Source organism: Triturus cristatus, chromosome 3_1, assembly GCF_964204655.1.
Source record: "Triturus cristatus chromosome 3_1, aTriCri1.1, whole genome shotgun sequence".
Taxonomy (NCBI): Eukaryota; Metazoa; Chordata; class Amphibia; order Caudata; family Salamandridae; genus Triturus; species Triturus cristatus.
Genome location: NC_140583.1, coordinates 666930438 through 666942376, shown reverse-complemented (window position 1 = coordinate 666942376; position 11939 = coordinate 666930438). Strand labels below are relative to the sequence as shown.

The 11939-nt window shown below is 48.0% G+C and overlaps 1 non-coding gene across 1 annotated transcript; it reads right to left on the bottom strand.

Annotated features, from left to right (window-relative positions):
- Positions 1-240: 240 nt before the first annotated feature.
- TRNAA-GGC (transfer RNA alanine (anticodon GGC)) lies at positions 241-312 on the bottom strand. The gene has a single exon. It is a non-coding gene; the product is annotated as a tRNA-Ala (tRNA).
- Positions 313-11939: the final 11627 nt, after the last annotated feature.

The following is an 11939-nucleotide window of genomic DNA, read 5'->3' as shown; positions in this document are numbered from 1 at the left end:
GCGTTCCGGTTGGGGGGGGGAGGGGGGGAAGTAGGTCAGAAGTGCGCCTAGTTATATACTGCTGGCTGCGCGAGCGAGCAGTTAACTGACAAGAGATAGACCCATTTAATGGAATTTTTCAAGGCAAACGTCTGACAGATTAAGCGGGGTCCTCAACCCAGTTGGAGGAAAGTCTCTTCCTTCGTCGTGATGCCAGCCTAGCTCTCTGCACAAAGTCCCAAGGTAAGCATGGCAAAAGACTGGAGATGCCGGGGATTGATCCCGGTGCCTCATACCTGCCAAGCATGAGCTCTACCACTGAGCTACATCCCCACCGACTCTTGCTCTCGTCACCACCAACACTCACCGGGATAACCAGGATCCGAGATGCCACCTTTGCGAACGGGCCATGCTTACCCCGCTAGGCGAAAGGACCCGCAAACAATGCCCTGCACGGACCGGTGCGACCCTGCACCACCAACTCCATAACGGCACTCACTCCGGCCTACAGTGTCGGACGCCGCTTCCTCCCCAGACCACTGCCGACCGACACAAACCAAGGCCCACTACATTGTTTGGACGAACTGGGGAGAATTCACCACGAAACAATGGGCATGAAGTGCTTTTACAGTAGACAATAGAGTACCAGGTTCCCAAAATCGGAGTGGCCAAACATTCCTTGCTGAACTCACAACGCTCTTCTCAGTTGTCCCTACTCTCCGTGACTTGTGGTGCGAGCGAGACTCGGACAGTTAAAACTTGGCTCTGCAAGGGGCCAGCTACCAACACAAATCCCTTAGTTAAGCGCGGGGGGATGATGAATAGGTCCAAGCTCCCGGATGTCGAACGGCTCTGAGCTCGAACCTGGACTCTCCGATCTAAGGCGGCAGCTCACTCCCTGCAATCAACCCAACTATGAAGGCCTCATGGCAACATGCAGCACGGTGAAGCACGGGCACTAAACTCCTTGCCAATCCATAGCTAGGCATGTAGGATAAACAAGAATGCGGACGGAGCACTGCGCACAACGGACACCAGCCCAAGCACTCTCTGACCCCCTCGTGTCCGCACGGTGGGGCCTTGTGGTGCGGACGGATGACCCGGCAGATGCACGAAAACATACCACCGCTCACGCGCACTCGCCCCGGTTTTCAACAATGCCGCATCCGGAGAGCTCTGTGCTAGCCACACAGCCTCCGAGCGCGGCGCTGACAAAGGTATGCATTCTCCCCTATTCCCAATGGTGCCACTGCTACCTACGCAAGGGGCCTACAACAAACCCACTCGAACACTGCACCGATGCAGCACCCGCACTCAATGCGCCTGCACTCACACTTCCCCCCCAGCGCTCTGAGCCCTTGACAATCTTGCGGCAGCGCCGCCTCTTGGCGTGGGGGGTAGGGTCACCTTGGTAAAATGAGCGCACCCATTTGCAACATTAATCTATGCTCACCAATGTATGGATTGCGGTGTGTAAGCAGCTCCAGATGAACGCTTGTAGCTCGCCGTTGAACACTAGGACCCCAAGATACAAATTCAAGCAACAAAGGATGCCTCCCCCTAAAACAGCACCAGCCGACCTATCTACACCACACGCACTCTGCAATCTACTTGGCACACGTTCCTTGCAGCAGGCACATTAACCCTCTGCACGAACTTCAACGAAGTCAAAAACTCCAACAGCGACACATGGCGAAAGCAGGTATTATAGGCGCTTAACGGCTGAAAATTGTTGCATATTTATATAGCGCAAACTCGACCCGAAGGCAGCGGAGCGCTTCACACGAGCACCGTATTTACACTACACCATCAGGCACGGAGAGACCAAGCGACCCGCCCCAGAATCACAGGTAGTGGAAGCGACCCCGAGGCTCGAACCCTGGCACTCAGCCCCAAAGTCGGCAGGCTAGCCGAGGCGCCAGATCCCCTCCCCGATTTATCCACGGGTCTGATCGATATATATAAAGCGCGACTCTGCCGAACCGCCTTGGCGCGTATTAAAAGCCTAAACGTTAGTAACCCTGATCTGTTGCCCCAAAGGCGGCTGAGCCGTCGATGGGGGTATATGCTGAGCCCCGCGCCCATTCCCCCGGAGAGGTGGTAGGAGTGCTGTCGAGGCCCGACTCGCGGTCAACAGCCCCCCTGACCCCGCCAAGCACGGCAGAAGCAAATACAGATGTAGCTGAAGGCTCATTCCTGTAACAACGAGCTATTGTAAAATACCCTTATTGCAATTATCAGTGTTGCGCCGTCGCCGAGACCCGTGCTCGTTGCCAAGCCTCGAATACCGGTCCCCCAGAAAACGTCGACCGCTATGACCAGCCAGCAACCCCATTACACAGCGCCCGATGCCGAGGTTTCCCGCCGCTCGCACCCCTCTTCATCCAACCTCCCCACAGACACCCATCGCTGCGTGGGTATCGCCAAAGAAATCGGAGGGCTACGTATATGAGACCGGAGACATTGGCTTAACAGTTACAGTAGTTAACCTTTATATATTTATATAGCGCGAACTCGGCCCGACGATAATGGGGCACCTTACTTCGCTCCGTATTTACAGTGGCTACGGCATAATACGTTAACGCGCTCTGCTAATAAACAGTTATTCACAGTGATCAGACCTTAACAATAATGCCAGTGCCTCCACTCTTAGCGCGTCCTTACAATTAGCCACGATCGGACACCGAGCCGCCACTCCTAGCGACTGGACTCGAACCAGGCTCTCCTGCTACACGGTCCGCCTTCCTCGCCCTCCGCCCTGCCCAGCCCGCGAAAACGGCTCTCGCCGCTATCTACAAAACTGACCAACTCAATAAACTCTGCTGCCCAAAGAAACTACACTCACCGAAAACAAAAGGCACGGCGTGAAAAACCGGTGTGCAGGGCAGCGAGGAGGACCCAGCGCTGGGGCGACACCCGACGTGGCGAACGGCGGGAAGGTAGCAAGGAGAGACCACGACTTGACAGACGGCGTGTCCGGCGCAAACTCGCGCGGCACAGGAGTGTACCCCAGGAAGCAGAGGGCGATCTGCGGGGCGGCGGGCTTAAGTAGGGCCTAGCCCCGCCCCGCCCAGCACCAATGGCCCGCCTCCCCCAGCAATGCCCATTGGGGCCTCCCCTCCCCAAGGCGCGGCCTCTCTCTCAAAATGGAACAGGGGGGGGGGGAGGCTCCGACGGGTGGCCACTAGAGAGCTGCCCTGCTGATGTCCCCCTGCGTGGGACGCGGGAAGCGGGAAGCGGCACAACACTTATTTACTCGTGTACTGCTCTGAGAAAAAAACATAGTTAACAATGTCAGCTGATCCTATGATGATTCACAGCTGGATTAATAACGTCTTGTATTATTCCGTCATTCTTTTTGCCCTTGTTCCAATTAAAACTTTCATTGAGTTCCGGTTTACATTTAACACATGTTGAAAATGAAGTAAGTAAAATGAGATACATTTATTAATGACTTGCCATTTAAAATGCTGCGGTATGATTATAAACCCGGGGTGTATAACATAATAATATAGGGAAAGGCGGATAAGTCATTTGACACATACTCAGGATCACACTAATTTGCTTAAATGCATTTAATTTTTATTCCTGATTTACAAAGATAGTTTTGTGAGTTGGTGTGACTAAATACTCGTGACTTTCTAATAAAATTATCTGAATAAATCACACAGTATCTTAAAAAAAGAGACTAAATACGACTTGTTCTATTTAAAAGTGTCATATATGGACAATCTGGGATGGATCAGGACACGCACTGGACACTCTTGGTCTAAGGGTGTTTGAAGGCATTCCATTTGCCATTCAATTCCATGACTTTATTTCGGTCTCATGGACCATAAAAGTACATATTCATAAAATTTCTCCAGAGGGAGTATACACAAACGAACCATAAATAGTACATAACCATACAATTAATTCATATAGAAGAAAGTATACAGTTTGACACATTTGGCAATAATAAAGTGCATTTTAGAATCTTCCAAGAAATTAGCCTAGGCAAAGCATATCTCAATCATCCCAAATCAAGCTGCCTGGGAAGTCACTGGGACAGGAACATTTATAGTACAGTGCAATCCGATGTTTAAAAGCTTGTTTCATTGAAAGATATTATCATTAAAACTGATAAAAAGGAAGGAATAGATACAAGGGTAAAAAAGAGTACAAACAATGCAAATTTCTAAGGCTGTAATGGCTGGTTTAAAAAAAATCCAACGTACACGCTACATTGAAATTAAGAAACGGGATACGGCAAAGACAATGGAGGCATGGGTGTCGTACTTTAGGACTCTAAATGCCTCGCCACATTGTACGAAGCCTAGGTTCCTGCAGAGTTGAATAAGCCAGTGCTGTCTGGGTAATTTGTACCCAGGGCAGAAAAAAAAGACATGTAACTCTATCTCTTCCTTATAATTACAGGCAGGACACCCTCCAGATAGAGTTTTGGACCATTTATTCGAAAAGGCATGGAGCGGTAGAGTCCCAAATCTGAAATGTACATATAATTTCCTTGCCAGAATTGGTTGGATATCATCCAGGAAAAATTCCATAATTTACTCGTCCTTGATTTTTAGGAATTTGGCTGTCAAACGGCCGGAGGACGATCTTTCCTGGATGTCGACAAATTTATGCCTCCTGAAAGATTTAACCAATTCTGACCGTGAGATTAAAAAGCACGATTCTTCAGGATTACTCCATAAGACTGCTTTGCCCAACCTGTTACAAACATCCTTTATGTATACATACCAAGGTATTTTGCTTATACCCAGGAAACTCAATAGCTCTTTGAGCTCTGACAGATAGGTGGCCAGTTCCGGGGTCACCCACAATCTACGCCAGAAAGTTACGGGTCTAAGGCCAATCTCTTCCCCAATGAGCCTAATGCCCAGATCCAGGCATAGAGGGGTGAGGGGAGTGGTGCAAGGGGGGAGACCTAACAACTGCCTCATAACATTATTCTCTACCTTGTTCAGGCTACTAGCGGTACAATGCCCCCATAGTTCTGCCCCAAATAATGCAGCACCCCTTGCTTGAACTTTGTAAATCTCAGCTATTGGCCCGGCTGGTTTGTGGATGAAAGTTCTGTACATTTTTGCAACTCCTCCTATAGTCTAAGCAAGCTTAAGGCTTGCGTTTAGCCTTTTGCAGCCCGACTCCAGGTTTTCTGTCAAGGTGACACCTAAGTAGTCAAAAACGGACACTCTTTCAAGCATAGTGCTATTCAAACAGGGGTTAGTGCCAGACTTGTTGGCAGGATTGAAGACCATAAATTTGGTCTTCTGTGTATTAATCTCCAACCCCCTAGTTTTACAGAAGGCAACAAAGCTATCGAGAATCCGCTGGATTCCCACAGGCGCCTCTGAAAGTAAAAGAGTGTCGTCATTCAACATCATTGCTGGAACCTTACCAGACGCTATCTTAGGGGCATCATTATCCTTGACCTTCCTGAATTGGTCAACCAGTGCGTTAATGAATAAAAAAAATAAAGTAGGTGCGAGCCCGCACCCCTGCCGTACCCCTTTGTTGACCGGAATGCATGGCGTGAATTCACCACATTTCCCTTGGGAGACATCCATTACATCACGGTCTTCACACCGCAATACCTTTACAATGCAGGCATTACAGCGCAAGTCGTTACTACGACTTGCGTTGGATGGCGCTATACACTAAGGAATAGTATGATTTACTATTCCAACACCTTCCCTACTGTTACGTAGGCTTGAGTTGGAATAGTAAATCATACTATTCCTAAGTCCAGCGCCCTCCAGCGCAAGTCGTTGTAACGACTTGCGTTGTAAGGCCTGCGTTGTAAAGGTATTGCGGTGTAAAGACCGTGATGTAACATCACATTCATTTACCATACCTCACTTGGGCAAAATTACTTGCATTCAGTCTCTTCAAAATGCTGAGGAGGTAGGTGGGGATCCCTAGATCTCTAAGTACACCGTATAGTTTTGCCCTGGGCACGAGATCAAAAGCCGACTTCAGATCCACAAATATTAGATAGAGGCTGCCACCCTCTATTGTCAACATTTTCCAGAAGAGAAGTTCGAGTCTAAATATCTGGTCGACGGTAGAGGTGTTTTTTCTGAATCCGGCTTGGTAGGGGCTCAAGATATCTTGTTCTGCCATCCACACCTGAAGGCGTTCAAGAAGTACCCGTGCAAACTGTTTCTGGGTAACGTCGATCAAACTGATTAGCCTGTAATTAGTCAGTAGAAGAGGTGAGCCCTTTTTAAGAACTGGGACAATTTCTGCCCAAGCCAGGTATTAGGGAGCTTCATGCCATTCATAATAGCATTAAATGAGACCCATAGGTAAGGTCTCCATATTTTTGGTTCCCCCCCGAAAGAGGTCCCCCGGTAGTTTGTCCAGACCCAGCGCTTTGTCGAAGGGAAGCTTGCTAATTGCATTTAGCACTTCGGACATAGAAATCCCTGGGGCCACCTCCTGGGCAACCCAGTGATAATTATGGAGGGTTCATCAATTTGGGCCACAGTTTCCTTGGTTTTGTATAAAGCCTGAAAGTGAGTCTCCCATGCTTCATATGCTATGTTCGGCTCAATGGCTGACTTCCCTTCGGTATCACCTAAGCTAACTATAGCCCAGAATGCCTTCATGTCTTTGTTGGATAAGGCAGATTTAAGGGCCTCCAATCTGTCCAGTTCTCCGCTCTTTTTTGCTTGCTGGATGCTGTCTTTATACAGCACTCAATTTAGTTTAGTTCGATGCTTGTCCTTTGCTTCCAGGCGTGTCCGTTTGGCTGTTCGGTATTTAGCATTTAACCAAGATCGTTTAGGCCGTCCTTTCGCCCTATGAGGTACCACGGTATAAGATGTTAATTCTGCATGCAGTTTTGCAACCCCCTCAATAGTTGGAGTACCCCTGTAATTGTGGCCTCCCACATTTTTATTAAAATCGGGATTACTAATTGATATATCAAGGCCATCTTGTCAGGTGATTGTTGAATTAGACCCCACCTTATTTTCCTTCTATTATTTGATAGTATTAATCCACTGTCCTGAGATGTATGGGTGGTCTTAGAATTGATATGACCCAGATTCAGCATCTCCAAGTCCATGGTCAAAGCGTTGTGATTACTGTCCAGCTGCATTACGACAGCAAAATCACAAACCCTTTGCCTTAGCCTAGTCTCCACTAAAATGTAGTCCAACAGGGAAGATTGACCTAATCTGTTGAACATTAGCTGCCCCGGGGTGTCCGATTTTGTGTGGCCATTGCACGCTCTTTGGGAGTGAGGTAATGTAATTAAATTAATCTGGAGAGCCAACAGGGACCAGGCTTTAATAGGTTGAATTTGGGGATCTGGGATTAGCCATTGGAGGTCCTCCTCGCTGGGGGTGGTATTACTTAGATCAGCGAGGAGCTCAAATTGGCAGTTGAAATCACCCCCTACGATCAACCATATGCTTGGATCAACAGTGGGAATAAAGAGGCTCAGTTGGTGTAATTTCACAGATTCCTGGCTAAGGCTAACAGGTCAATAGTAAACATTGATAGAAGCAATTTTTATCTTTGAAGAAAAGGTGAGTACTACACACTGGATGTCATTTGACGGGGTAGTCAACTGTTCTGCTCTGCAGCCCAGATGTGAGCCTACCAAAATGGTTAAACCCCCTGATGGCCTACCCCTCTCCCCGAAGTAGCAGGGACATTAAATGAAGCAAAGCCCACCCTCAGGGGGTCTTCCCGAGCCCAGGTTTCCAGGAACAGCATACATCGTATTTGTCCACAAAAAGCCCCCAGTCTGGGCAGGACAGTTTGCTTTTGAGTCTAGCAACATTCCAGGATAAGACCCTCATTGTGTTGCCTTGCATGCTTTTTCTAGGGATACATTCAAGGGTATTGATATTAGAGGTTTGAGTGTCCCTCATTTGGGTAGTGAGCTGGTTATCTGGTGACCTCGTAGACAAGCCTTCTCTCAGTGTTTCACTCAAGGGAGCAGGTAATAGGACAAAGAGTGCTCCTGGCAAATGTACCGCTGCTCCTTCTGGGCCAACAGTCTGAGGTGTTTCTGATCGGTGGTCCTTGCCTGTTGCCCCTAGCCCAGGGCATGTTATCTGGTTGAGATAATCCCCGCTATGATCTTCCAATTCTATTTCCGACCACTGCGTTACAGATCCCCGGTCTGGAGTCAGAGTCACTACTTGTCAATCTACCTCCTCCAGAACCCCAAATCTATTGTTTACTGGTATCTTGAATAATAAGGGTCTGGGGGCGGCTCCAAACTGTCCACAGTTGGAATGCTTAGTGACCATCTGCATGCTTCTGGGGTAATGTGGGCCTTAGATGGCGTTTGGTAGTGAGTGTAAAAAAAATCCAGTGGAAAAGGCCTAATGCCTGTGAATGGCTCCTGGTGGCATGTTTTCTGGTTGAGTAGGCTACCCCCGATTTGGAGATTTTTAAAGTTTATGACTACACAGTCCCCTTGCATTGTTTTTCATCGGTTTCCTACCCAGCCAACTCTATGGACCATTAGAATTTCCCCTGCCCTATCGTAGTCAAACTGCCTGTGCCTCGCTAGCCAGAACAGGCATTTGTTCCTAAGGTCCAGTGTTTCCCTCTGGTCCTTTTTAATTTCGGGAACTCCTGCCAATATAACTGCGTATGGGGAACAGGCAGGGGGTATTTTTATGGTCAGTAAGTTTACTACTTCAGGCCTACCAGCAATACGTTCGTCCCTCACCAACCCACTCACAATCTCCATGGGTCCACGTAGAGGGGGGCTGTTTTTACCTATGCCCTTCTTTGGGGTTACTACAATTTTGCTCCCGGCCTCATAATTGGAACTCGTGGCTGCCTGGTGGTTGTTAGCATTTGGGTACCTTATCTCTTGGGTTGTGGTGGGGTCTAAGTGGCTCTGCGCACCCATCCCGTGTGGAGATATCAGGTTTGGAGTGTCAACCTGGCAGCCAAAATCAATCCCTCTTACTGTTTCATGGGTAGTACTTATATTGGAATTTACTTGCCAACTTTCCCCCATTGTTACCACATTATCTCTACGATTAAGTAGGGGGGCGAGTTCTTCCCTTACAATGGCTCTGAGTTGGTTCTGTAGGTCAGTCAACAGATTCAATGCCCAAGTAGGATAATCAGTGTCTAACCTAATAAGCGGGGGACAACTTGTATTTGAGTCAGGCGTCTCAGAATCATCTGCACTGAATGATGGTTCCTCACTTGTTTTATTTCTTTTAGCTCCCACCCCAAGTACCTGTTTACGCTTCCCGTTCTTTGGAATACTGGTAGTATTTCTCCCCTTATGTGCTACTTTTTTTGGGGCAGCTTCTTGGAGTGGGAGTGAGGGTGGTTCAGCTAAGGGGGCTGGGGTGGCAGTTTGCGAGGTACATAAGTCAGACACTGGAATACATAAATCGGGAGTAAGTGACAAACACCTCTTAGTGAGCTCTATTTCTGTATTAACCACCCCTATAGCCCTCTGTAACATCCTGTCAATTGACGTTGGTGGCAATGGGGATAAAGGTGTAGCTTGGGGCTTCGGAGGACAGGTACGCTTCCCCATTATTCAGCCTATGCCACATCCACCCCAATGGAATCAACCTAGAGCTGTCCCAAATTGAAATGTAATCTGCACAATCAGATATAAAAATAGTTTAGAATGGCCCAGTTGGTAAGTAGAACAAGGGGGGGGGGGGTAAGAAGGGGGATTGTAATAGTCAACAAACACGTGGGTATGCTACACTCGCCACCCTACTATGGCTTACGTAATAGTCCAATTGTAGGCAGGTAGTTTAATAATTAGGACTTCAATGATCATGTGAAGAATACATTTCACAAGTAAACCATGAACCCCTTTAGAATAAAATAAAGGTCACAAGTGTTCTGATGATCAAAAGAAGACTATTGATCCCACAAGGAGTGTTCCCTTTTTGACCCGGTGCAATCAGGAGCAGTTATTGTCAGGTAACTAGATTGAATTCATCAGAGTACTTAAGTACATGCCACTTCCATGGAAATGAAAGAGATGAATGTCGTTAGAAGATGTTTTAGGTCAAGGAGTCTTACCCAATGCAGAGAGATGAAGCCACGGGGGTGGCTCTGCCCTTCCTCTTTCTGTCACTGATGGGCGCAGATGGGCACGCCCATGGCCTGGGCTTTGCCTGGGCGCGACCCGGGCATGCCCGCGTGTGTCCTGCGCTGCAGGAGCCCTCCTCGGATTTTAAAGCACCTTCAGGCGTGCTGGACTGGTGGTGTCGGTGGTGGCGGAAGCCACAAAGCAACCCGGGACTTGTGGTCCTCGGCAACAGGAGGCAAAGCGGCTGTGGTGATATGTTCGTCCCGCGCTGCGGGGGCCCTCCTCGTATTTTAAAGCGCTTCCAGGCACGCAGGTCTGGCGGCGGCAGAACCCACAAAGCAACCCAGGACTTGTGGTCCCCAGCAACAGGAGGCACAGTTTCTGTGGTGATATGGGCGTCCCGCTCGGATTTTAAAGCGCCTACAGGCATGCAGGACTGGCAGCGTCAAGCAGCGGAAGCCGCAAGCTAGCCGGGACTTGTGGTCCCCAGCATCAGGCGGCAAAGCAGCTGTGGCGATAGGGGCGTCCCGCGCTTCAAGAGCCATCCTGCATTTGCACCTCTAAATGTAGCTCTCACGTTCCAAGTTGAGAACATGAGTACCTGATCTAGTCCAGTGTTTTTCCCTTATTATTCTGGGTATTGTAGTTATGTTGCTAGCATTATAAAATCAGAACTACTAGCCCTACAATGCAGAGGAAAAACCTGGGCTGAGCGAGTTACTTACCCATGGACTTGGGGACTAGGAGACCTCTGTATTGTTACCTTTAAACCATATCACATATAGTAAAACTGCTTCACATACCTTTATTAGTAACTTCCCATGCAATTTCAAAGAGCAGCAGCTCTTCCACGAGGAGGTCATCTTCTTCCCATTGTAAAGCCGATTCAGAGAGGTCACAGAGAGCAAGCACACAAGAGACATTTTGCTTACTTGCTAGCAACTGTGGACGAGACCGGGCAATGCTCTTGTCAGCCAACTCTGCTACTGAGTCAAGTGCTTGCTCTTACCCCCTCTCCCTCACACGTTTGAAAAACAGAGAAAGAAGAGAAACCTCTGTAGTAAAAGGCAAAATCAATTAGACTTAACCATCTGACACAAAGCACTAAAGTGGCTTAACGAAATCCGAAGGAGTTTGCTTGGTTCAGAGATGTAGAGTAGATCAGTTGTTCTGCTGGCTTGGCACCTGGTTTGTAAAGTCTTTGCCTGTTGTGTGTTGCCCTCACATAAAGAGATGAGTCTTCGTCCTCTGAGCCAACAACCAGCAGGCCTTTGGGACCTTTAAACATATCAGCTACCATATAACAGAAGAAAAATAAGGCTGGAGTTAAGTAAAACAACAGTATGCCAATTCCCGACCATTCATCTCAAATACTATATCCAATTCAGGGTTTATTGGTCATACAAAAACAACACACAGTTCCCTGCCTAAAACTAGTTTCAGCAAACCCAATAGGTTTGGGTTTGTTAGGTTTCGCCAGCACAGCACTTGTGCTTTGCTTGTGAAATCTATTGTTTTTAATATATCTTACAAGGAGCTTCTCTTATCAGTATCCCGAGGCCCAAGTATTCCTACCAATCCGCTTTAGTGGGTGAGCTTTTTTCTTAGGTTAAGGCTGCACAGCATTTACTATTTACCGAGACTTATCTGCCCCTGGCTGCACACATTTACAGTACATATCTTCTACTAAAGTTGTTCACACTGTTTTCGCCCCATTCACTGTCCACACTTCAGGGACTGTTAAACTAGAAGATGAGAATTTCTCCCACGGAAAAGGTAGACGGCTTCTAACAGTATACAGGAATGCTTGCTTTGTATTACTTTGTTGTGTAAAGCAGATGCTTTAGCCTTCGGACGTTTGTGGCATTTCCTATTCATGCCTCAGCACCTTTTTTTACACTTTGTAGGC